The sequence below is a fragment of the Triticum aestivum genome, chromosome 1A (assembly GCF_018294505.1).
Source record: "Triticum aestivum cultivar Chinese Spring chromosome 1A, IWGSC CS RefSeq v2.1, whole genome shotgun sequence".
NCBI lineage: Eukaryota > Viridiplantae > Streptophyta > Magnoliopsida > Poales > Poaceae > Triticum > Triticum aestivum.
The window spans coordinates 5,199,457-5,224,419 of NC_057794.1; the positions used below are offsets into that span (position 1 = coordinate 5,199,457).

General features: G+C 46.8%; 1 long non-coding RNA gene and 1 pseudogene across 1 annotated transcript; both read left to right on the forward strand.

Annotated features, from left to right (window-relative positions):
- Positions 1-5,432: 5,432 nt before the first annotated feature.
- LOC123071462 (uncharacterized) lies at positions 5,433-13,370 on the forward strand (annotated as a pseudogene).
- Positions 13,371-17,773: 4,403 nt separating this feature from the next.
- Positions 17,774-19,040, forward strand: LOC123063049 (uncharacterized). The gene is made up of 3 exons (XR_006430049.1): positions 17,774-18,010; positions 18,227-18,280; positions 18,362-19,040. It is a non-coding gene; the product is annotated as an uncharacterized lncRNA (long non-coding RNA).
- Positions 19,041-24,963: the final 5,923 nt, after the last annotated feature.

Consider the following 24,963-nt stretch of genomic DNA (forward strand, 5'->3'; position numbering starts at 1 on the left):
AGAGCACCCCCCATCGTTGGAAACCCTTTCTCTTTTTGACTGCACTACCCTGGCATCCCTGCCAAATGAACCACAAACATATGGGTCTCTCAAAAATCTTACAATATTTGGCTGTCCAGCTATAAAGATCCTCCCTAGATGCCTGCAGCAACGACTGGACAGCCTTGACTACAAATGGCTAGATGCCCGTTATGAAGGTATGATGCACATTTCTCTATCTATGCCACATATGACCAACCAAAGTAGTCATCCATCCCATCGCAGTCAACATATTTGTTTAAAGTTTTTTCTCCATTGTTTTAATGTCACGAGGTAGAAATTTGCATGTTACATTACTTTGTACATGCTTGTTCCCTGACCTCATTTGTGATATCAATGTGCAGTAATGGCGTTTAAACCGAATACATGGAAGGAGATACCAAGACTATCCCGTGAGCAGAGGGAGGCCGCTCGAGAAGCCAGGCAACGCCAGCGAATAGCAAGATTATTCCGTGTGTAGGGCATGTATTTTGTTTGTTGGCTTCAAATAGTGTACCAGGTGATTGTTATGTGCTTGGTTGGACTTTGACCTGTATCTTCTTCTTCAGATATGCTCCTAATTGTAATGTGAATTAGTTCATCTCCTTAAAACATTTCCCGGGTTTATGCCTCCCTGATGGTTGCTCTGCTCTGCTAGCTAGGGGAATACTGACTTGTAATTGCTTATAAAACTGAACTGTACAGCAGTCGCTCTCGATGGAGAATTGTTGGGGCCTGTGATGCTTGGCATTGAGGCGAGGGTCGCTGGATTTGGTTCGCTGCTGCTCCTTTGGGTGGGTGGGTGCAACAGGCAGGGGTCAGCAGTCTACTGTCATGTTCGCTGTAGCTCACTAATGCTCTAGATATCTGAATAACTTGCATCAGAGTTCCTCTGAAGATGAAATTTTTTCCCTCAACCTGCTGATTTGTGCCTCACACTTGTGAGCTAGCTATGTACGTAGATCTAGTTCTAGCGTCGTCACCTTGTTGACAGGGCCGCCCGAGGCGGCCGGAATACCACCGCCGTTGCCTCGATCTTTGCCGGATGGAAGCACAGGGGAGTTGCATCTGGCGCATCCGCGATCTCCCGGCATCCTAGCGGCGCGGGGCCATTGGGAAGAAAGGGAGGATCGACGAGATCGGACGGCGCGCGGAGCGATCAGCCGCACGGCGTGACCAGTCTAGGAGAGGGAAGATGGGCACAATGGGCAGGCGATCTTGTCCGACGAGACGGATCCGGGCGTTTGGATCGACGGACGGCTTCGATTCACACCGCACTCGCGGTGGCTGGTTCTTCTCGATCTGGAGAACGATATCCTCGCCGGCGACTATCTACCGGAAGGTGACACGATTAAGGTAGGTTTGAATTTCAAACTTGATGCTTTTGACGTCATTGTTGGCGAGCGTGTGCAGCTGGATTTGTGAACGAAGACACCAGCGATGATTGATCTGACGGAACCGGCGGTACATGCACGACCGGGTGGACGTTTTTGGGCACTCTTGAAGAGTGACGACGAAGATCAGGTGGACAGCCACGTCCCCACCGCCTCCACGGTCACCGGTCAGGGTGGACACGGTCCGGGCCGGTCCGGTCCCGGTCCGAGCTGACGTTTGGACCGGCCGCCGGCGGTCCGGGCCAGACCGGACCGAGCAGCATCACGGTCCTGATTTCAGGGACCGGACCGGCGATGAAGAAGCCCGGGCCGGACCGAGCGGACCGGACAACGATCATCGGCGGCGACTTGCACGGGTGCAGCGGCGAGGTGTAGGACGTGCGCGGGTGCCGTGGCAAGGAAGGTGACATGCGCGAGCGCCGGTGTCGAGGTGGGTGACGTGTCGTGGGAAGTGCGTGGGCGCCGCGGTTCTTTGCCATGAACGTGCACATGTCTGTTTATTAGGGCATATACAATGGTTGATAAGATAGTCTTATCTTAAGTCTTGCATGTAATTTAGAGATGACAAAAAAATATGTCTACAATGGGTTATATCTTAGTCTTATCTTCAATAACTAGCAATTCCTTAAAATATGGTGAGACAAATTGTGCTAAGAGATCATCACTTGTCTTATCTTAAATAAGAGAAGACAAGCCTTTTCTTACGAGATCTCTCTCCTCCACCTCACCATTTATCCTATGTGGCACTCTTAAGATAGCACCATTGTACATGCCCTTAGCAGTTTTTCTGTTGCATGCAAGTAATCTATCGTGTGCATGAGCCCACGATTTCTCGTGTGCGGGCCTTTCGTGATTAGCGGATCAAATCGGACGTGCAGTTAGGGCATGTATAATGGTCGATAAGATAGTCTTATCTTATGTTTTGCATGTAATTTAGAGATGACAAAGAAAAATGTTTACAATGGGTCATCTCTTAGCCTTATCTTCAATAACTAGCAATGCCTAAAAATGTGATGAGACATATTGTGCTAAAAGATCATCTCTTGTCTTATCTTAGATAAGAGAAGACAAGCCTTCTCTTATGAGTTCTCTCTTCTTCACCTCATCATTTATCCTACGTGGCACTCTTAAAATAGCACCATTGTACATGCCCTTAATCGTCAAATGGTGACGTGATTTTTGGATCAAACCCTGTTTCTCTAGTACTTTCAGTTTTCTGTTTTGACTGAAGAAAAGGAAACAGCGCCAGGGGATCGTGCGTGACGTGATTATAGGAAGCTGACGGTATAAAATCTAGCACTTCCAAAACAAGACTTGCCTGATTTGTTGGACGAGAAAATCACAGCCCAGCGTTTCTCCCACGATCTGAAAATCACGGCCAAGCGTTGCGTACGTGCGTGCGTGCTGTGCTGAAACTGTTGCCATGATCGAGAACTCGCGAACGGCGGCAGTGCACGCACAACAGCGACGGCGAGCGGCAGAAAGAGGCTATGGGGCACGGGGAGGAGACGAAGGAAGGACAGGGAAAGCTCGGGGACACGGTGGTTCACCTAGGGGCTGCCGGTGGCCGCGACGACGAGGAAGGGCAGCAACGATGACTGTGTTTCTCGGTCCGCTCGGTCGGCTTGGTTAAAGACCGGACCGGACCGACATTTTCTCGGGCCTGATTTGGCAGACCGGACCGTCTAATTTATCTAGCGGGCCAGGACCGAGCAGGCCAAGACCGAGCGGGCCACGAGCAGGCCGAAAAGCCCGGTCGTTACGTCCACCCTGAGTCACCGGAGTGCCTATTGCCTCACCGGAGGTTCGTCCATTGCCGGCAACCAAGCGTACAAGCGATCGGCGTCGTTCAAAAATTTCAAATTCCAAATCAGTTATGAAGCCGTGGATCGGCCCGATTCCTAAGGTGATGAGAGAACCTGTAACTTTGTCTGATTTTCTGCCGGATAATTGGACTCTTATCACGAGGAAGAAGAACAAAGGCAATTATTGCCGGCCACCGCCGCTGCCAAGATCGCCGGTGGTGAGATCCGCGAACACTGTTCGAGCGGCCAGATGGGCTCGTTTGAATGCGGTATTGGGTTGTGGGCCTGAACTGGATATGGTTTTGGGTGTGGCGACGGTCCTGGGTTCTCATGGTGCGGGCGAGGCCCAACCAGAGGCCCAAGCCTCGCGCAGCCCAGTGCAGATGTGCGTGCATGAATCACCGCCAACAGTCTATCCCACGATTGTATCTAGGGCTTCGAGTCCGGGATTTCCTTCGTTGGGCACGGGATGGGCGAGGAGGATCTCACCTGCCGCCGGCATGGCTGGTCGCGGTCAGCCGCCACCCAAGCGAGGGCCACCTGCCGCTGTCGCCCCGGTTACTGGCGGAGTTGGTCATGGCGCTCTGCCGACCAACGCGGCGGGCGCGGCCGCCCGTGCAGCACCGTCTGCGCCGCCGCTGGTGGCGTGGGCCACGGCGCCTTAGCTTCTGGCCAGGCCAACACGACTTCTGCGACGGGCGGCGTCGACGTCCAGCCAGGGCTGGTGTGGAACGGCGGTTTGCACTCCCTCCAGGCCGACGGCAATGGACGGTGGCACTGGTAATCTGGGGTACAGCCTCGCGCCGGGACTGCTCGAGGTACCCAGCCGTCCGAGCGACAGGGGGCCATTGCTTCCAAGACTAACATGCACCAGCCGGATGACATGGCGCAGCCACCGACAGCCAAGGTGCTGGCCCTAGAAGGTCGTGGCGGGCAAGGGCTGACGGATACACTGGTTATAGCAGATTTCTCAGAACTACAAACCGATACAGTTAGTGGGAGATGACGTCTATGATGCTTATGTGAGAGGCTGCACCGTGGATCTTCCTCCGGTGATGCCGTGGTTACAACCGGTACAATCTGAAACACTGGACATTTTCAAGGTCCACCTGGTATTTTGTGGAAGGTGTCGCCGGACCCAAGATCAATTCCGAGGTGGCTATCGTCGCGGTGGGAGAGGGAGACGACCTCCACCACCTCGTCAATACCCACCGCCACCACCCCGGCTCAGAATGCCTTCAGAGGAGGAGCTTGAGCATGCAGCTGAGGGTGGGAGGACACACCCACGTTACCCGCGTGGCACTAGACACGGTTCGGCCTCGCAGCAGTGAATGTCGGTGACTACAGGAGGTGTTAAGTCTAAGGATGGTAGTCTGATAAAGGGTCGGACAAAGCGGAGGGCGAGAAAAGCTCTCTAAATGGGCAATTAAAAAGAAAAAGCTGCCCTGTTATAGGTGTGGTGAACCGGGTCATTTTGTAGCAGAGCTTTGTGATTACTGCCTCCATTCCCAGCATGTGACCAGGGAATGCCCTCTCCTTTCCGGTCCTAAGCCTGGCATTAATATTTGGGGTCTGCTGTAAGGAGTTGATGTTCTTTGAGACCCCGAGGTGGATCCTCTACCACAGATGATTGAGAGTTCCCCCGCAGTCATCAGAGTTACTAATGGACATTGACTGAGGCGCAGATCGTCAGACAACTACGTGAGCTTGTGCCGGGTAATTATCAGTGGCACCTGGAGCAGTTAGAAGGTCAGTCTTATAAGGTTGACTTTCCCACTAAAGAGGATCAGATGCATGTTCTTAAGTGGGGTTTATGCAGAGTTACGAGCACAAACATTGTTATCGCTTTCGACGAGTGGAAGCAGGAGATCCTGAGGGTACACCTTTGGAGAAGGTGTGGGTTCTTTTTATGTGTGCCACCTATAATATGTAAAACATTTCTGATTGCTTGGAGTTTGGGTGGTTTGATTGGTAAGATAGAAAAGGTGGATATGCCTTTCACTCGTGCACAAAACGCGGCGAGGCTTTTGGTCAGTGTTGTGAGCATTGAGCACATACCAGATGTAGTCAGATGGACACATGCTGGAGTTACTTATCTCTTAGAGCTCGAGATTGAGGATACTGCAGTTTCCGAGGCTGGAGATGGGACACAAGACATGGATACTACTGAGGGGGCGGCGCACCCGGGGACCAGGAGAAGGGGCCCGATGACACTATGCCGGAGTCGGACAAGGGGCCTGCTACACAGTCTGATAAGGTAGACAGTTCTATCAAAGAGGCGCCCCCGTCCACCACTCCGATGAACATGCTTTGCTTTGGTTCTTTTGTATCGAGGTCCGCTCCTAGCCGGTTATGGAGCACCAGGGTCGAGACAGATGACCCGATAGAGCTTGAGCTTCCACCAGTGCCGAGTCGAGTCGGCAATGTGTCGACCACGGAGCCTACTTCTGGTGCGACGGTGGGTTCTGTTGGGATGGCCGCGGTTTTGGGAGACCTCATGGGCAGGAGGTCCACCACACCCAGATACCACTGCCTGACCTTTCGCCAGCGGGAGGGGCGCCTGGAAAGGAGATCCACGGCGCGTTTCCCAATTCCACGTCTCCGGTCGAGTTGGGGGTGAGATGCGGGCAGAAGTCCCGTGTTGTAACCCCTCCGCAGGTTGGCACCGAGCAGGGCGGCCGAGGTACGACGACTTCCACGGCTGATAAGGGGGACGAGATCTGTGAGCAGGCGGCTCCAAGGTCCTTTGTCCCCTTGTCACCCACACCGGCAGTTCACTCCACCACGCCTCTTCCTCCTTCACCGACGATACGGGAAGGGCGTGGGAGTCCTGACCGCACCCCGCGCGAGAGGACCACGGAGGACCTCATCGCTTTTGGTGGGATTACGGATCCGGTGTCGGCTGGCAGGCGTGTCAGCAACCGGATCCAGGGACAGCCGGATGCGGATGACTTTCAGCTAGTGCGGGCCAAGAGGGCTGCCATGCTTCGTCATGCCGAGACTACTGCAGGTACGTCATTTGATATAAGTTGTTCAATTTTACACTTCTCTGAGAATGAGTTAGTTGATAAGGCAAACGACTTAGGCATTTCTTTGGGATCAAATGATACCGAGGTCGTCAAATCCGTCAATGATCTTTTAGACATGGAAGCGGAGAGGGCTTCTGAGATCATTCGTAATCTTGCCTCTATCCAACCTATGAATGACAATGACATGAATAGTTTAGGAATTAATGATCTTGCAAATATCTGCAATAATCTTTTGCCTAGTGTCGAGACTGAAGATGAGGAGGAAGTTGAGAACACAGATATAGTAGCGCCTCTCTTGACGGAGGAGGCAGTGTCTGTTATCGATAATAATATCGTTCCACAGGGTGTTGGGGAGAAGCCCAAACGACCCTGGAAGCAGAAAATCTATCCTACTTCGGCGGTACGCAGAAGTGCTAGAGTTAAGCTTAAGAAAAAATTCCATGATGACTTATGAAAGGACTCTTTTGAAATAGCAAAGGTCTAGCAGACTTGGCTAAACAAAGATTCTTAGCAGAGACAACATTAGAGCATCATTTAGATTTCGTTGCACTTTTGGAAACTAGACGAGATAATTTCACATCCCAATTCCTTCAAACTCTCTCCAGTGGTATCGATTTTGATTGGCACATTTTACCACCTAGAGGAAGATCCGGCGGGATTTTACTAGGAGTACGGTGTGAGACGCTCGAGGTGCTTAATGTGGTGCAGGAAGACTTTTCAGTTAAATTCAGGGTGAGATCGAAATTGGATGGGTTCCGATGGTCGCTAGTTGCGGTTTATGTGGCAGCGCAAGCTGAATTTAAACCTGATTTTCTTGCCGATTTAGTGCGGATTTGTGGAGATGAAAATCTGCCAGTATTAGTCGGGGGGGATTTTAACATAATCCGAAGAAGAGAAGAAAAGAATAATGACAATTTCGATGGACGGTGGTCTATGATGTTTAACATGATTATCGAGAGCCTCAATCTGAGAGAAATTGAGCTCACCGGTAGACAGTTCACATGGGCCAACTCGCCACCTGTTCCGACTTATGAAAAGCTGGACAGGGTACTTGCTAGTGTGGAGAGGGAACAAAAATATCCGTTGGTGTCGGTTCATGCGATGCAAAGAGCAATCTCGGATCATACACCACTCTTTTTAGATCTGGGAGAGGCTACCCATGTTGCAAACAAAAATACCTTCTCCTTCGAGCAAAGCTAGTTTGAGCGAGAAGGATTTATGGACATGATTGCACGCGAATGGGCTAAGCCGGTTATGGGAAGGACACATGTTGAGAGATGGCAAAATAAGATTTGACACCTCCGACAATTTCTGAGAGGATGGGCCAGGAATGAGAGCGGGATTTATAAGCAGAAAAAAGAACGTCTAACGCAACTCATTGAGGCACTCGATGTAAAGGCTGAAACCACTCTTCTTTCAGTCCATGAACATCGAACCAAGTCCGAGGCTGAGCAAGGCCTACGTGCTCTCCTAAGAGAGGAGGAACTCAAGTGGGCGTTGCGTGCGAAAACGCTTAAGGTTGTCCAAGGGGACGACATGGTTGCAAATGGTAAACATAGGAAGAAGAAAATCATATAGCTGGAACAGGATGAGGGAACAATAGTGGGGCATGAGAATTTAAAATCGTATATCTCCAACTATTATAAAAGTCTGTTCGGAACCTCCAATACTTCCACGGTGTCCTCTTGATGAGTCTGTGATTGATGATATACTCAATTACAGGCAAGCGGAGAACGATGTTCTCTCTGCACCGTTTACTGAAAAAGAAGTTCATTTGGCCATAACTCAAATGAAGCCGAATAAAGCATCGGGACCAGATGGGTTTCCAGCTGAATTCTATAAGAAATGTTGGCACATCATTAAAGATGATCTTATGCCTATGTTTCATGATTTTTTCGAAGGCCATTTGGAGTTGTTTCATCTAAATTTTGGTACGATAACATTATTACCGAAGAAGAAGGAGGCGGTCCGGATAGAACAATTTCGACCCATTTGCCTGCTGAATGTGAGTTTCAAAATCTTCACAAAGGTTGGAACCAATAGATTGACACAAATTGCTCACTCAGTGGTTCAACCTAGTCAGACAGCTTTCATGCCGGGACGACACATACTCGAAGGAGTAGTTGTCTTACATGAAACTCTTCATGAGATTCACTCGAAGAAACTAGATGTGGTTATCTTAAAAGTGGATTTCGAAAAGGCTTATGATAAAGTAAAATGGCCTTTCTTCAGCAGGCAATGTGCATGAAGGGTTTTAGTGAAACCTGGAGGCACCAGGTGGATACTCAAGTCTAGAAAGGTAGTGTCAGAATTAAGGTGAACGATGACATTGGTCACTATTTCCAGATGCATAAGGGGCTGAGACAAGGGGATTCCATGTCACCCCTTCTGTTCAATATTGTGGCAGATATGTTGGCCGTAATTATTGGCAGGGCCAAGCAACATGGTCATGTAGAGGGTCTAGTTCCTCATTTGGTTGATGGAGGGGTGTCCATTCTACAATATGCTGATGACACTATCATTTTCATGGAACATGACATGGCTAAGGCACGTAATATGAAACTTATCTTATGTCTATTCGAACAATTTTCTGGCTTAAAGATCAATTTCCATAAGAGCGAGGTGTTCTGTTTTGGGAAGGCCAAAGACAAGGAACATACTTACAGACAATTGTTTGGATGCGAATTAGGTGCCTTACCATTCAGTTACTTGGGTATTCCGATTCATCACCGTAAATTATCTAATAAAGAATGGAAAGTTATTGAAGAACGAATTGAAAAAAAAACTCAGTTGCTGGAAGGGCAAGTTGATGTCATATGGAGGCCGATTAGTTCTGATCAACTCAGTACTAACTAGCATGCCAATGTTTTTACTTTCGTTCTTCGAAATTCCGAAAGCGACTTGATTTTTTTAGATCTCGATTCTTTTGGCAGTCTGATGAGGCCAAGCGGAAATATCGTCTCGCGCGTTGGGATATCCTTTGTCGACCTAAAGACCAAGGGGGTCTCGATATTGAGAACTTGAAAATTAAGAATAAATGTCTTATGAGAAAATGGTTGTACAAGTTAGGGACAGAACCGGAGGGCATGTGGTCTCAAATCCTGCGCAATAAGTATTTGCACTCGAAAACGCTAGCCCGGACTACCATTAGACCAACTGATTCACCGTTCTGGAAGGGACTTATGCGAACGAAGGATCTGTTCTTTCGTAGGGTCAAATTCTTGGTTGGCAACGGGATGTCAACAAGATTTTGGGAGGATACATGGTTAGAAGAGACACCTTTGGCCTTACAATATTCTACCCTTTACAATATTGTGCAACGTAAGAAAGATTACGTAGGTATCGTCCTTCAAACTATTCCGTTGAATATCCAGTTCAGACGTACGTTAGTAGATGCGAGATGGACAGCCTGGATGCACTTGGTCCGGAGATTGATTGAAGTTCGACTCTCCGACGTGCCGGATTCTACACAATGGAAGTTAACTAAAAATGGGATATTTACGGTGAAATCCTTTTATACGGATTTGATTAATTCTGCCCCCTCTCAAGGTCACTTCATACATGGAAGGTTAAGGTTCCTTTGCAGATTAAAATTTTCATGTGGTTTGTCCACAAGCAAGTTATACTCACAAAGGACAACTTACTTAAGAGGCGATGGGTAGGCAACTCGCGGTGTTGTTTTTGTGCTAAGATGAGACAATACAACATTTATTCATTGAATGCCCATTTGCCAAATTACTTTGGAGAACGATTTATATAGCTTTCAATATTAATCCCCCAGTAGATATTGCGTCTTTGTTTGGGACGTGGTTGGCTGGGGTTGAACAAATCACGGCATCTCGTATTCGGATTGGAATATGTGCGTTACCATGGGCTATATGGAACTGCAGAAATGATATGATTTTTAACAGACAACACAACTTAACCTTTTTGCAGGTTATCTTCAGAGCTACAGCTTGGATTCGTACGTGGCCCTTACTCACTCCTATGGACTCCAGGGAGCCTTTGATTACTGGGTGCAACCAATGGGAGATGGTGGCTCGGGCTATATTCAACCGGTTCGGATGGCGTTCACATAACAGGATAGAGGGCTAGAGAGCTTGTCCTTATTATCACCGTATCGGTTGTTTTTAGGCCCTTTCTTTTTTTTCAAATCTTTGTGCTATGACTTTGCTCCGTTTGCGAGCTGTAAGACCTTTATGATGATACTTCCTGCATTTTTAATAAAAGGGCCGCATGCATCATCATGAAGCAGAGGCCGGGGGTATACCTCCATTTCAAAAAAAAACCTTGTTGACAGGGAATTGGCTTTCCAACTTGTTGAGGAACTATTGAAACTGTGATTTTATATTTTTCAACACCTCCAATTTGTTCATATTTTCACAAGATGAATTAAAGCTTTAACTTGTTGAGAAACTGAAGAATATGCCTTCCTGATGATAAATATGCCTTCCTGATGGCTCCTCTGCTCTGCTAGAGTGCTAGCGGGATTTCTTGCGATTGCTCATACAACTGAATTGAAGTGTAGTGCAGTCGCTCTCGGTTGAGAACTGTCGGGGGGCTTCAGTACAGTTGGTACGGCGATGTACTACCTGTCGTTGAGTTGAGCTGCATCGTTGAATTACATCCCAGGCTGAGACTATCTAATGTGGAATTTTTTTGCTACCGAGAGATAATCATCCGGGTCAGCAGTTTAGCCTTCACTTTACATAGTTATCTGAATAACATGCACCACATTTCCTATGAAGATGGTTTCCCCTAAGATAGGGGAAGAAACTGTCTGCATTCTATAGTTTGGAGCCTGCTGAAGAACTTCACTCTGGTGGCTAGCGGGATACTGTCTTGCGTTTGCTTATACAACTGAACTGAACTGTAGTCGCTCTCGATCAAGAATTGTTGGGGCCTGCAGGGTAGGGTGACTGCTCAGCGTCGAGTCGAGCAACGATGAATCACATCCCAGGCCTGTTGAGACGATCTGCTGTGGACTTGGTATGCTTCTGGTCCTTTAGGCGTGTACAACAGGCAGGAGTCAGCAGTTTAGTCTTCCTTTTCACTGTACCCAATCGTAGTGTTCTAGATGGTTCTGTGGAAGTGGAATCCTGACGAAACAGAAGCTGTCCAGGACAACATCTACTCGGAGCACCGGACCTGCAAGTCAGCCAGACCCCCAGCTCCCTCCTTTCATACTCCAACGATGACATACACAATACAAGATGCCATGCCGGCTCTCATACAAAGCTAGTTTGTCGTTGCTACCAGGTTAAGTAACTGAAGAAATTAAGCAGTTGACCAAAATGTTGCTTCCAGGCTACCCCAACTAACATTAACCAGGGCATGTTTTGGTAAGACTAGTTGTGGAGATCAGTGATGGATATTTTATTCTGGTCGTACGTTTCGATCTAATCATGAACTAACGATACTATATGCACCCACCTTTGTTTTATAAGGTCGTGTGAACTAATGACAACTAGTACAGGAGCAAATAATCTACTTTATAGCTGCATCGTGAAGGGAAAATATAAGGAAACGAAGTACACAGATTAGAGCATCTGTCAACTGATGTTACCTTTTGTGCCGTGTATGCATATAGTGCTATTTCAGCATGCTCTTGATTGTGCATTGGCTTAGCTTAGCACATGGTATTCTGCATTGAAGCTTCTGCATTTGTGTTCAGTAAAACTTATTCCGTCTCTCATACTTTGGCTGAATTTTTCCTTAGTGTCATTCTTCATTCAGGCCAGTTTTACCGCAGATTGTTATATTCCAATGCATTTCGAGCTATTCTGAGTTACTGCTGTACCGTGATCGCCGTTGTAGAGAGTACTCTCGATATTATGCAACAGGTATATATCTCATGAACATTTGTCCTGTTCTGCTTCAACCAAACACAATATTTCTATTCGCTCTGTTCATAGCTACTACTTCCCAGGAAAGAGTTTGAAAACTAAACATGCAAATCAAATGGTCACATGATTCTCTAGTGTACTCACGTGGTACAATACAATACAAATGATGTGATAACTGTTTCCTGGATGGCTTGCTCACACCTGTCCCATGATTCTGTATGGGGGTCCTATATATACCCTCTGTTAGGAAATTGTTAGAGTTTATATGTAATACGTTTGTAATCTCAACTAAACCCCTCTTTCTCTCTCTCTTATCCCGTAACTCATCCAACCACCAAATCCTAGAGATCGGTAGGTTCAACTTGTACTCCAAGCATTGGCCTTGCGCCCATATCAATATAAGACCAACGCGGCTCCCTTACGAGGGAGTAGAAACGCTTCCTGACATGGTATACAGAGCCAACCTCTTCCCATCTATCTAGCCAGAAAAGCTTCTCCTTCGATCACCACCACCACATCGATCGCCACCCCATTGCCAGATCACGATCACCACCGGGACTGCGAGGAGCGCAAGTCACCGGCCTCCTGGATGGATCCGACGCTGCGCCACCGAAGACAGTGCAGCAGCAGCAGGCGGACAAGACCATGGCAGAGGAGCCAAACCCTCTATATGCGCAATGGATCTCGAAGGACCAGCAGGTCCTGAGTCATCTCCTGAATTCTCTGTCGAAAGAGATTCTCGCCCAAGTCACGAGTAAGGAGACAACCTTTGATCTTTGGACTGCTATCACCACTATTTTTGCCTCGCAGTCCCAATCTCGCATCACAAACTTGCGGATTGCCATCACCAATACCAAGAAGGGATCCATGTCGAGCACCTCCTACATCGCCAAGATGAAGAACCTGGCGGATGAACTTGCCGCAGCAGGTCGCCCTGTCTCTGATCCAGAGATGGTCGACTACGTGCTGGCAGGTCTCGACAGAGACTACGATGCTGTCGTGGCGGCTATTGGCGTAATCAAGTCGACGATCTTAGTCGACGATCTCTTCGCCCAGATCGCGGCATTCGATCAACGGGTGGAGATGCTAGGCGATGGCGTCGATGCTGGCTTCAACTCCTCAGCGAACATGGCGTACAGGGGACGCGGACGCGGCTACAGCAGGGGGCGCGGTCGCGGCTACAGCAGAGGTCGTGGCCGAGGCAAGCGCTCCTCTCCGAGTCCATCTGGTGGCAACGGCGGCGGCGGCGGTCGCGACCGCCAACAGCAGCAACGGTAGCAACAGGTTCGTGATTTTCCGGAGTGTCAGATCTGTCACAAGCACCATCCAGGGGGCGCCCGTGATTGCTGGCACAGGTATGACGAAGATGAGCCTGAGGACAAGGGGGCCAACATGGTCACCGATTCTTACGGCGTGGACACGAACTGGTACGCGGACACCGGCGCCACCCACCATATCACCGGAGAGCTGGACAAGCTGACAGTCCGGGACAAATATCACGGACATGATCAAGTGCACACCGCGAGTGGTTCTGGTATGTAAGTTTATCATATTGGTCATTCAATTGTTAGAACCTCGAATAAAAACCTGCATCTAAACAAAATCCTCCATGTTCTTGAAACTTCAAAAAGTCTTCTATCTGTTCATCGATTTACTCATGATAATCATGTCCTCATTGAGTTTTACCCTTATTTCTTTCTTGTCAAGGACTTGGCCACGAGGAGAATACATCTTAGGGGCAGATGTGTGGGAGGACTTTACCCACTCATATCTTCTTCATCATCGTCATCAAATAAACAAGCTTTTCCGGCTATCAAGCCTTCATCATCAAAGTGGCATAGTAGATTAGGTCATCCTTTGTCAATTATAGTTAAACGTGTTCTTAGTGAAAATAAACTTCCTCACTCCCATGAAGTTAGTACTGAGTCAGTTTGTGATCCATGTCAACAAGCTAAAAGTCATCAGTTGCCGTATCTTGTGTCTACTAGCATCTCCACTGCACCCCTACAACTTGTATTCTTAGATGTATGGGGACCAGCTCCCACTTCAGTTGGTAGATACTCATACTATGTAAGCTTTATTGATGATTTTAGCAAGTTTACATGGATCTATCTTCTTAAGAAAAGATCTGAAGTGTTTCAAGTCTTCTCTAATTTTAAAAATCTTGTTGAGAGAAAACTGAACACTAATATCATTGCCATGCAAACCGATTGGGGGGTGAATACAGGAAGTTGAATTCCTTTTTTCAGCAACTTGGCATTTCTCATCACGTTGCATGTCCACATGCACACCAACAGAACGGCTCTGCAGAGAGAAAACATCGCCATGTTGTAGAAGTAGGCCTTGCCCTACTTGCTAATGCATCTATGCCACTCAAATTTTGGGATGAAGCATTCCTCACTGCTACATATCTCATCAATTCGCTACCTAGCAAAGTCATTAATTTTGAAACACCCATCACACGTCTCTTTTCCACCACTCCAGATTATAAATCTCTTCGAGTGTTTGGTTGTGCATGTTGGACCAACCTACGACCATACAACACACGCAAGCTTGCTTTTCGTTCCAAAAAATGTGTGTTTCTGGGGTATAGTCCTCTCCACAAAGGAGTCAAGTGTTTAGATGTCACCTCTGGCAGGGTCTATATATCACGAGACGTTGTTTTTGATGAATCTGTCTTCCCATTTGAGTCTCTTCATCCCAACGCCGGAGCTCGTTTAAAACAAGAAATTCTTCTTCTTCCTCCTAATCTCCGGTCCTTTGATCAAGGGGGCGACAATTGTACTGACCATTATGACTGTTCAACCAGTTCTGGTGTTGCATCTACTCATGTGCAGGCCCATGGTGAAAATACAGAAGAAAACGGAGTTGAAAATGATCAAAATCCGGCTCAAAACGGAGGTATATTGCATGTGGAGGAAGAAGACGGAGCTGGCGCTGATTACGAGGAAGATCCGCTCCAGCCTGCGACGCCAGTGCGACAAGATCCCTCGGGATCGGTGCGGGGATCCGCCTTGGATCGCGCACGCACGGCAGGCCAGCAGCGAACTGCCGCGTCAGGCAGCGCGTCGGCCCTGCGTCCCATGCATGGGCGGGCGACAGCGGTTGGCTCGGGGTCCAGCCCGCGTGTGCACATGCAGCTGCATGCAGGATCGTCTGCGGCGAATGACTCTGCGACAACTGGCTCCAGCAGTACAAGTGCAGCCACACAGCAGGTTACAGAGTCTGGGATCGGATCTCCTGCGCAAAGCGACGAATCTAGTGCAACTTCAGGATCTTCTGCGACAGAAACTTTCACGTCCTGTCATGTGCCGCAGCCTGCTCCATCTCAACCAGTAGTGACATCACGTGTTACAACTCGCCTGCAGAAAGGTATAAAAAATCCAAAGGTTCGAACTGATGGTACAATACGGTATGGCATGATGTGTATTGCAGGAGAGCCAACAAAAGTAGAAGATGCACTTGGAGATGTGAGGTGGAAGCAGGAAATGGATGAGGAATACTCAGCAGTTATGAGGAACAAGACATGGCACCTTGTACCTGCACAAAGAGGTAAAAATATTATTGATTGTAAATGGGTGTACAGAATCAAAAAGAAGGCAGATGGCTCAATTGACAGGTACAAGGCACGGTTAGTTGCAAAAGGCTTCAAACAACGGTATAGGTTAGATTATGAGGATACATTTAGTCCTGTTGTAAAGGACGCAACTATTAGGCTTGTGCTATCTATTGCTGTGTCCAGGGGGTGGAGCTTGAGACAGCTAGACGTTTAGAACGCGTTTTTACATGGTGTTCTGGAAGAGGAGGTTTATATGAAACAACCACCTGGGTATGCAGACAAGAAAACACCTCATTATGTGTGCAAACTTGACAAGGCACTTTATGGCCTAAAACAGGCCCCAAGAGCATGGTACTCAAGGTTAAGCTCTCAGCTGAGGTGTCTTGGTTTTGTTGCATCCAAGGCTGACACGTCACTCTTTATTTATAACAAAGCAAACACAGTCATATTTGTGTTGATATATGTTGATGATATTATAGTTGCGAGTTCCTCACAAGATGCTACTAATGCTCTTTTGCATGATTTGAGATCAAAGTTTGCTTTGAATGATCTTGGTGATTTGCACTTCTTCTTAGGCATTGAAGTTAAGAAGATTCCAGATGGTATAGTCTTGAACCAAGAAAAGTATGCTACTGAACTTTTAGCTCGTATGGGAATGAAGGACTGCAAGCCTTCACCAACTCCGTTGTCCTCTTCAGAAAAACTTTCAGCCTTTGAAGGTGAGCCACTCAAAGAAGAAGAAAGCACAAGATACAGGAGTGCTGTAGGAGCTTTGCAATATCTGACACCTACAAGACCTGACATATCATTTGCAGTCAATAAGGTTTGTCAGTATTTGCATGCACCTACTTCTGTACATTGGACAGCTGTAAAAAGGATTGTCAGGTATATCAAACATACTGTGAACCTTGGGTTACAATTTAGACGTTCTGGCTCTACTCTTGTGAGTGCTTTCTCTGATGCTGATTGGGCAGGATGTAGTGATGACAGAAGGTCAACTGGAGGCTTTGCTATATTCTTTGGTTCTAATCTTATCTCTTGGAGTGCTAGAAAGCAAGCTACAGTCTCCAGGTCAAGTACAGAAGCTGAGTACAAGTCACTGGCAAATGCAACTGCTGAGATTATCTGGGTTGAATCCTTGCTTAATGAGTTAGGTGTTAAACAACGCCGTGTCTCATGTCTTTGGTGTGACAACTTGGGAGCCACCTATCTCTCTGCTAACCCAGTCTTCCATGGTCGAACAAAGCACATTGAAATTGATTTTCATTTTGTAAGAGAAAGAGTTGCGGAGAAGAAGCTGGACATCAGATTCATTCCGTCAAAAGATCAAGTGGCAGACGGGTTCACCAAGGCATTGCCAGCTCGGCCATTTGAAGAGTTCAAGAGGAATATCAATCTAGGATAGTTGAGATTAAGGGAGGGTGTTAGAGTTTATATGTAATACGTTTGTAATCTCAACTAAACCCCTCTTTCTCTCTCTCTTATCCCGTAACTCATCCAACCACCAAATCCTAGAGATCGGTAGGTTTAACTTGTACTCCAAGCATTGGCCTTGCGCCCATATCAATATAAGACCAACGCGACTCCCTTACAAGGGAGTAGAAACGCTTCCTGACAGAAATAAACCACGAGTGTGTCATGGTGTATGAGTCTAGATCGAGTCCGAGCGCCGGTGCGTTGCCGCGTTCGTGTCTAGAGCGAGTCGAGCCGGTTGTGGCTAGGCCTGCAATCGTAAGTCAACGGAGGTATAGGATCAGCGGGCGCAGCGGAAGCGAGGTGGCGCCCAGGTCGTGCGTGCACGGGCACTGGAAATCCCAGGCTGTTGCTGGTGTGGTGCGTCCAGATTGTTAGCGTACGTGCGGGCGGCCGTATACCTAGGAGTTAGACTCCAGCTTGTTAGTGCATGCAGTAGGGGCCGTTGGAGGCAGCCGCGTCGTGCGTGTAGGAGCGCGCCATGCGTGTGGCCGGGCTGAGTGGATCGTGCGTGCATGGATGCATGCAAGTTAGATGGATCAGTGGGGTTAGCAGCCGAGTGTGGCGGCTGGCCAGTGCATGTGTGGGTCTTTCTGTACTGATATTTAAGGTGATCAGATGAATGAGAAAGAACGCTGAGAGGGCTGAGGAAAATATGTAGCCTGTGTGTTCGCCAAGGAGAAGAGCCCATGGCAAAGTATTTGTGCTCCTTCTTGGTCCATGAGTGTGTGTGTGTGTGTGTGTTTGAGTTTCTTCCATGTGTGTGTGTTCTTGTGTTCTTGAGAGAAGAAGATAAAGAGAAACCACAAGAGAGTTGTGTGAGGCAACGAGAGGAAGAAGAAGAGCGGCGCTGCGAGGAGAGGCGGCGCTAACACCCTCTGCCCTAGTACGTCGAATTAAGCGAGTGTGATATGCATACTAATTTATCTATCTCTCTATCCACCTTCAAATTGTCTGAAATATTGGAGGAAAACAAAAATATCATGGTAACATTTACTTACTGTAAATCTGTATTGAATTGCGCTAGAAAATAGAGTGTTGTGGATGGTTCCAACTGCTGTCCTCTTAGATACTCACTTTGAAAAGCTTCTCTGGATTTCAGACCCGGCCGGACATCCTCGTGATCGTTTGATCTCCATAGAGGATTGTTCAAGAGGTTGACAATTGTCCTTTCCCACTGCCTACTTACAGTTTTGTGTTTTGCCATCATATCTAAAGCTTGCACAATATATTGCAGGACTCTCAACTCGACAGCATTAGTTGGGTGGCAAAGCATGGGATATGATGCTCCCACTGTACTGCAACTAAATCAAGTGTGAATAGTCTTTCATTGACAAGGAATTAGCTGGGTTAGGTATAACGGAAATCATTGATAAGGAAAAGCATCAAAGCAAATCAAAGTTCTTCATAAGATGTCATCACACCCGTTTACTGTTGGTCCGTTTCAAAACAGTCATGCTCACGCAACACATCATATTCCATTAACTTGCTCACTCCAGCGACTTGCTTCATATCCTTCTAGGAAATTTTCTTCTGCTTCACTAGTGGTTCGATTTTCTACAGAAAAAGTCATCCACTATTACTAGTTTTCCTGTACATGTCTCCATTTATCAATTGTTCTTGTCTGGGTATCTTTGCTATGACAAGCTGATCTAGAAAATGGAGTTGAGACTGAACTCAGCTTAGTCGATTCCGGTTTCACGCATTAGTCTTGATGCCATGCACTTGGACCACTATCTCTGATCTTACTTTTTTCAACCTGCAAGGCAGGAGCTCTACCGATTTCATTATCAAAAAAGAATTTCCACCTTGTTTGTATTACAAAGCAACCAACACGGATCATATAGCAATTGTTGGGGCGAGTAGCACAAAGAGCCCAAAACAAAAGAGAAAGAACAAAGAACAAAGAAACAAATGCCAACAACGGCAGCTCGACAAAGAACAGATGACCCGCCACCACTACGCCTTCCGGAATCGACCCACCATAGACCAAGGCTCCGATCTGCCACGTACCAAGCAGCACCTCCAAGAAGGAATGTGATGCCGACGACGCTGCTGCCCGGACGTGTCATAGGGTTTCCCCCAGCATGCGGAAGGGAGTGGGGGCTGAATACCTCCGACACCCTCCAAGAAGGAATAGCGTCACCCTCAGGTGTCACCGCATCGGAGCCGGCAGAACTGGCAAATATTTCTCCCGCACCCCAAACCCCACTGCCCAACCGGGCTGGGGTCAACCAGCCACATCGCCGCCCACCAGCATGCGCCACCACGGTCTTAACGCCACCCACGCCGCCTTAATAAGATCGCCACCACGAGGCCAAGAGGCCGGAGAGAGATGCACCAGGCGGCGAGAGTAGCAAAACAGGAGCCGTGCGGGAGGGAACTACCTCCACCGCCATCGCGGTCACCATCCGGACGCGGCTGCAGGACGCGGTCACCATCCGGTCACCATTCGTGCGACATGGGTCTCCTCCTAAGTTCCATGTTCCTCCAAGCCTCCCACTGTCACCGCCGCCGCTCAAGGTACTCACTCGTCCCCTTTCTGCCCCCAAATCCACACCCTCATCAAATCTGTTTTTGCATTTTGTTAGAAGAGAATTGATTCATTTTAGCTTTCGTTCTAGCTAATCTGTATACTGACATTTATGACCCTCTTTTTAGTATGCTGGAACGTAGCACTTCTCTAGTAAGTACAATTTGTTGTCATGAAAACGTGTGTATTTGGTTCACCTGGGTAAAATGAATCACTTTGTTCATTGTCCTGTACTCCTGTGTGACTATACACGCGATGTGTTCAACAAGTGGACGCTTGGTAATTGAACCATCACTAGTAGAAAAAAGGTCAAATGTGTAGTACATTAGTGCCGGTTTGAATTTGAGCCGGCACTAATGTGTCCATTAGTGCCGGTTCCAACGGCTAGGCGGGCAGACATCATTAGTACCGATTCGTGGTGAACGTTTAGCACCGATTCGTGCCATGAACCGGTACTAAAGTGAGTGGTGACAGGATGTTGTTAGTCCGGGGCCCCTCCAGCATCTTTAGTACCGATCGTATCATGAACCGGTACTAAAGGTCGTCCTACATAGACCCTTTGTCCACCCGAGCTCGCTCTGTTCTTCCCCTTTCCCCTCTCCTCTCTATGCTTTTTCCTCTTCCTCTCAAGCTCATCACACATTTTGCCCAAAATTTGTCAAGATTTGAAGGCCCCCATCCATTCAAATGATCACAAAGGTTAGCAACTTTGTCCTTTCATCTCTCATTGCTAGATTAGCTCGTGCAATGCTTTATATAGTGATTGATGTTTGAGTTTAGTAATTTGGGAGGAAGTATATATATATATATGTGCTAGTATTTGATTTATATGCAATTTGAGGTCAAAAATAACACTTAGTTTGCATGTGTAGGTGTGGTTTACTTAGTGCCTTCTAAATCTCCGTCGTAACCACCGTCGATCGCCCGCAATGTCCCGTCGCCGGCACCACCTTGTGGTAAGCCTCTTGTTCATGAAGTTTTATATATAAAATTGATGTCTGTGTGATTTGGATATATAGTTACTCGTATAATTATCTTACCCATACGTTGTTTTTTATACATAGTGCCATGGTTTTGATATCTGTCCCCGTCGGCCCTCGTCCGGGTTATGATTCGGATGTGGTATATTCTCTTTTAAAACTATTCATTGCATTTCGTGTTTATGACAAATTATGCTCATCAAGTTGACATAGATATTTGTATGTAGGAGGTAGTTGAACCGGAAATTCCAATCGACCCTATTGTCGAGAGGTTAAATTTAGTTGAAAGAGAAAACGAGGATTTGAAGGAAAAATTGAAAAGAATTGAGGGGGAGAAGATGGAATTGAAGTTGCATGTTGCCGATGTCTTCTATGATCACAAGATTAAGATGGAGAAAATGCGCTTGAAGATTAGAAAGATTAGAAAATATGTCATTCATAGTGAGGCTTGGTATCATTACGTTGTTGGATCAATTGTTACCTTAGTTGCGATCTTGATCGCATTTGTTGTTGCATTTAAATTCTTTAGCTATAGAGTTATTTGTTTGTTGCATTTAAGTGTTGTATGATCTTTATGTATGAACTTTATGTATTGTATTAATTTGGTGTTTTCGGTGCTGTGTATTGAAGATGAGCCGGCAATGGATGTACGATGACCGATGCTCTCTCGAGTTCATTAACGGCGTGCGTACTTTTCTGCTTGCGGGTGAGGCAAACAAGCGGGCGGATGCTTTTATGCCTTGTCCATGTGCTGGCTGTAAGAATGGTCACAATTACTCTACGTCAAGAACCATTCACCTGTTTGAGTCTGGTTTCATGCCCCACTATAATGTTTGGACCAAGCATGGATAAAGAGGGGTTATGATGGAAGACAATAAAGAAGAAGAGGACGACGACAGCTATCCTGGCCATGGGTTCCCTGAATACGATGATACAACAATGAGGGAAGAAGCTGAGCCGGTAATGCGGGAAGAAGCTGAGCCGGTAATGCGGGAAGAAGCTGAAGAAGAGGCATTGGATAAGCCCGTTGATGATCTAGGTCGGGCCATTGCCGATGCAAAGAGAAACTGCGCAAGTGATTTGGAGAAGAAGAAGTTGCAGCGCATGTTAGAGGATCACAAAAAATTGTTGTACCCGACTTGCGTAGGTGACAAGAAAAAGCTGGGCACCACAATGGAATTGCTACAATGGAAGGCAGAGAATGGTGTATCTGATAAGGGATTTGGAAAGTTGCTGGTAATGATAAAGAATATGCTTCCAAAGGACAACGAATTGCCCGAGAGTACGTACGAAGCAAAGAAGGCTGTCTTCCCTCTAGGGTTAGAGGTGCAGAAGATATATGCATGCCCTAATAATTGCATCCTCTACCGTGGTGAGTACGAGGATATGAACGCTTGCCCGCTATGCGGTGCATTGTGCTATAAGATCAGCCGCGATGACCCTGGTGATGTCGAGGGCGAGCGCCCCAGGAAGAAGATTCCTGCCAAGGTGATGTGGTATGCTCCTATAATACCACGGTTGAAACGTTTGTTCCAAAACAAAGAGCATGCCAAGGCGATGCGATGGCACAGAGAAGACCTTAAGAAAGACGGAAAATTGAGAGTACCCGCTGACGGGTCGCAGTGGAGAGAAATCGAAAGAAAGTACGGGAAGGAGTTTGCGGATGACGCAAGGAATGTATGGTTTGGTCTAAGCGCAGATGGCATTAATCCTTTTGGGAGGCAGAGCAGCAACCATAGCACCTGGCCTGTGACTCTATGTTTGTATAACCTTCCTCCTTGGTTGTGCATGAAGCAGAAGTTCATTATGATGTCAGTGCTCATCCAAGGCCCTAAGCAACCCGGCAACGACATTGATGTGTACCTAAGGCCATTAGTTGAAGAACTCTTACAACTGTGGAATGAAGCATGTGTACGTGCGTGGGATGAGCACATGGGGGAAGAATTTGACCTAAAGGCGTTTTTGTTCGTGACCATCAATGATTGGCCTGCTCTCAGTAACCTTTCAGGACAGACAAACAAGGGATACCGCGCATGCACGCACTGTTTGGAAGATACCGACAATATATATTTGGTTAATTGTAAGAAAAATGTGTACCTGGGATATTGATGTCTACTACACAACCTTCTTCTTGTAGACATTGTTGGGCCTCCAAGTAAAGAGGTTTGTAGGACAGTAGCAAATTTCCCTCAAGTGGATGACCTAAGGTTTATCAATCCGTGGGAGGCGTAGGATGAAGATGGTCTCTCTCAAGCAACCCTGCAACCAAATAACAAAGAGTCTCTTGTGTCCCAACACACCCAATACAATGGTAAATTGTATAGGTGCACTAGTTCGGCGAAGAGATGGTAATACAAGTGGTATATGGATAGTAGATATGGGTATTTGTAATCTGAAATTATAAAAACAGCAAGGTAGCAAGTGATAAAAGTGAGCGTAAACGGTATTGCAATGATAGTAAACAAGGCCTAGGGTTCATACTTTTGCTAGTGTAAGTTCCCTCAACAATACTAACATAATTGGATCACATAACTATCCCTCAACATGCAACAAAGAGTCACTCCAAAGTCACTAATAGCGGAGAACAAACGAAGAGATTATGGTAGGGTACGAAACCACCTCAAAGTTATTCTTTCCAATCAATTCGTTGGGCTATTCCTATAAGTGTCACAAACAGCCCTAGAGTTCGTACTAGAATAACACCTTAAGACACAAATCAACCAAAACCCTAATGTCACCTAGATACTCCAATGTCACCTCAAGTATCCGTGTGTATGATTATACGATATGCATCACACAATCTCAGATTCATCTATTCAACCAACACATAGAACTTCAAAGAGTGCCCCAAAGTTCCTACCGGAGAATCACGACGAAAACGTGTGCCAACCCCTATGCATAGGTTCATGGGCGGAACCCGCAAGTTGGTCACCAAAACATACATCAAGTGAATCACGTGATATCCCATTGTCACCACAGATATCCACGGCAAGACATACATCAAGTGTTCTCAAATCGTTAAAGACTCAATCTAATAAGATAACTTCAAAGGGGAAACTCAATCCATTACAAGAGAGTAGAGGGGGGAAGAAACATCATAGGATCCAAATATAATAGCAAAGCTCACGATACATCAAGATCGTGCGAAATCAAGAACACGAGAGAGAGAGAGATCAAACACATAGCTAGTGGTACATACCCTTAGCCCCGAGGGAGAACTACTCCCTCCTCGTCATGGAGAGCACCGAGATGATGAAGATGGCCACCGGAGAAGGATTGCCCCCTCCGGCAGGGTGCCAGAATGGGTCTAGATTGGCTTTCGGTGGCGACGGAGGCTTCTGGCGGCGGAACTCCCGATCTAATCTCTCTTCTGGAAGTTTTACGATACGTAGGTATATATGGGTACAAGGGGTACGCCGGTGGACCGAAGGGGGGGCCACGAGATAGGGGGGCGTGCCCCAGGGGGGTGGGCGCGCCCCTACCCTCGTGAGCATCTCCTTCATCTTCTGACGTAGGGTCAAAGTCTATCTGGTAGGTTTCCTTCCAAAAATAATTTCTCCAATTGATTTCGTTCCATTTCGACTCTGTTTGATATTCCTTTTCTTCGAAACACTGAAATAGGCATAAAACAGCAAATCTGGGCTGGGCCTCCGGTTAGTAGGTTAGTCCCCAAAATAATATAAAAATGGATAATAAAGCCCAGTATTGCCCAAAACAGTAGATAATATAACATGGAGCAATCAAAAATTATAGATACGTTGGAGACATATCAAGCATCCCCAAGCTTAATTTATGCTCGTCCTCGAGTAGGTAAATGATAAAAAAGATAATTTTTGATGTGGAATGCTAGTTGGCATAATTTCATTGTGATTCTTCTTAATTGTGGTATGAATATTCAGATCCATAAGATTCAAGGCAAAAGTTCATATTGACATAAAAATAATAATACTTCAAGCATACCAACTAAGCAATTATGTCTTCTCAAAATAACATGGCCAAACAAAGCTATCCCTACAAAATCATATAGTCTGGTTATGCTCTATCTTCACCACACAAAATATTTAAATCATGCACAACCCCGATGACAAGCCAAGCAATTGTTTCATACTTTTGATGTTCTCAAACTTTTTCAATCTTCACGCAATACATGAGCGTGAGCCATGGACATAGCACTATAGGTGGAATAGAATGGTGGTTGTGGAGAAGACAAAAAGGGAGAAGATAGTCTCACATCGACTAGGCGTATCAACGGGCTATGGAGATGCCCATCAATAGATATCAATGTGAGTGAGTAGGGATTGCCATGCAACGGATGCACTAGAGCTA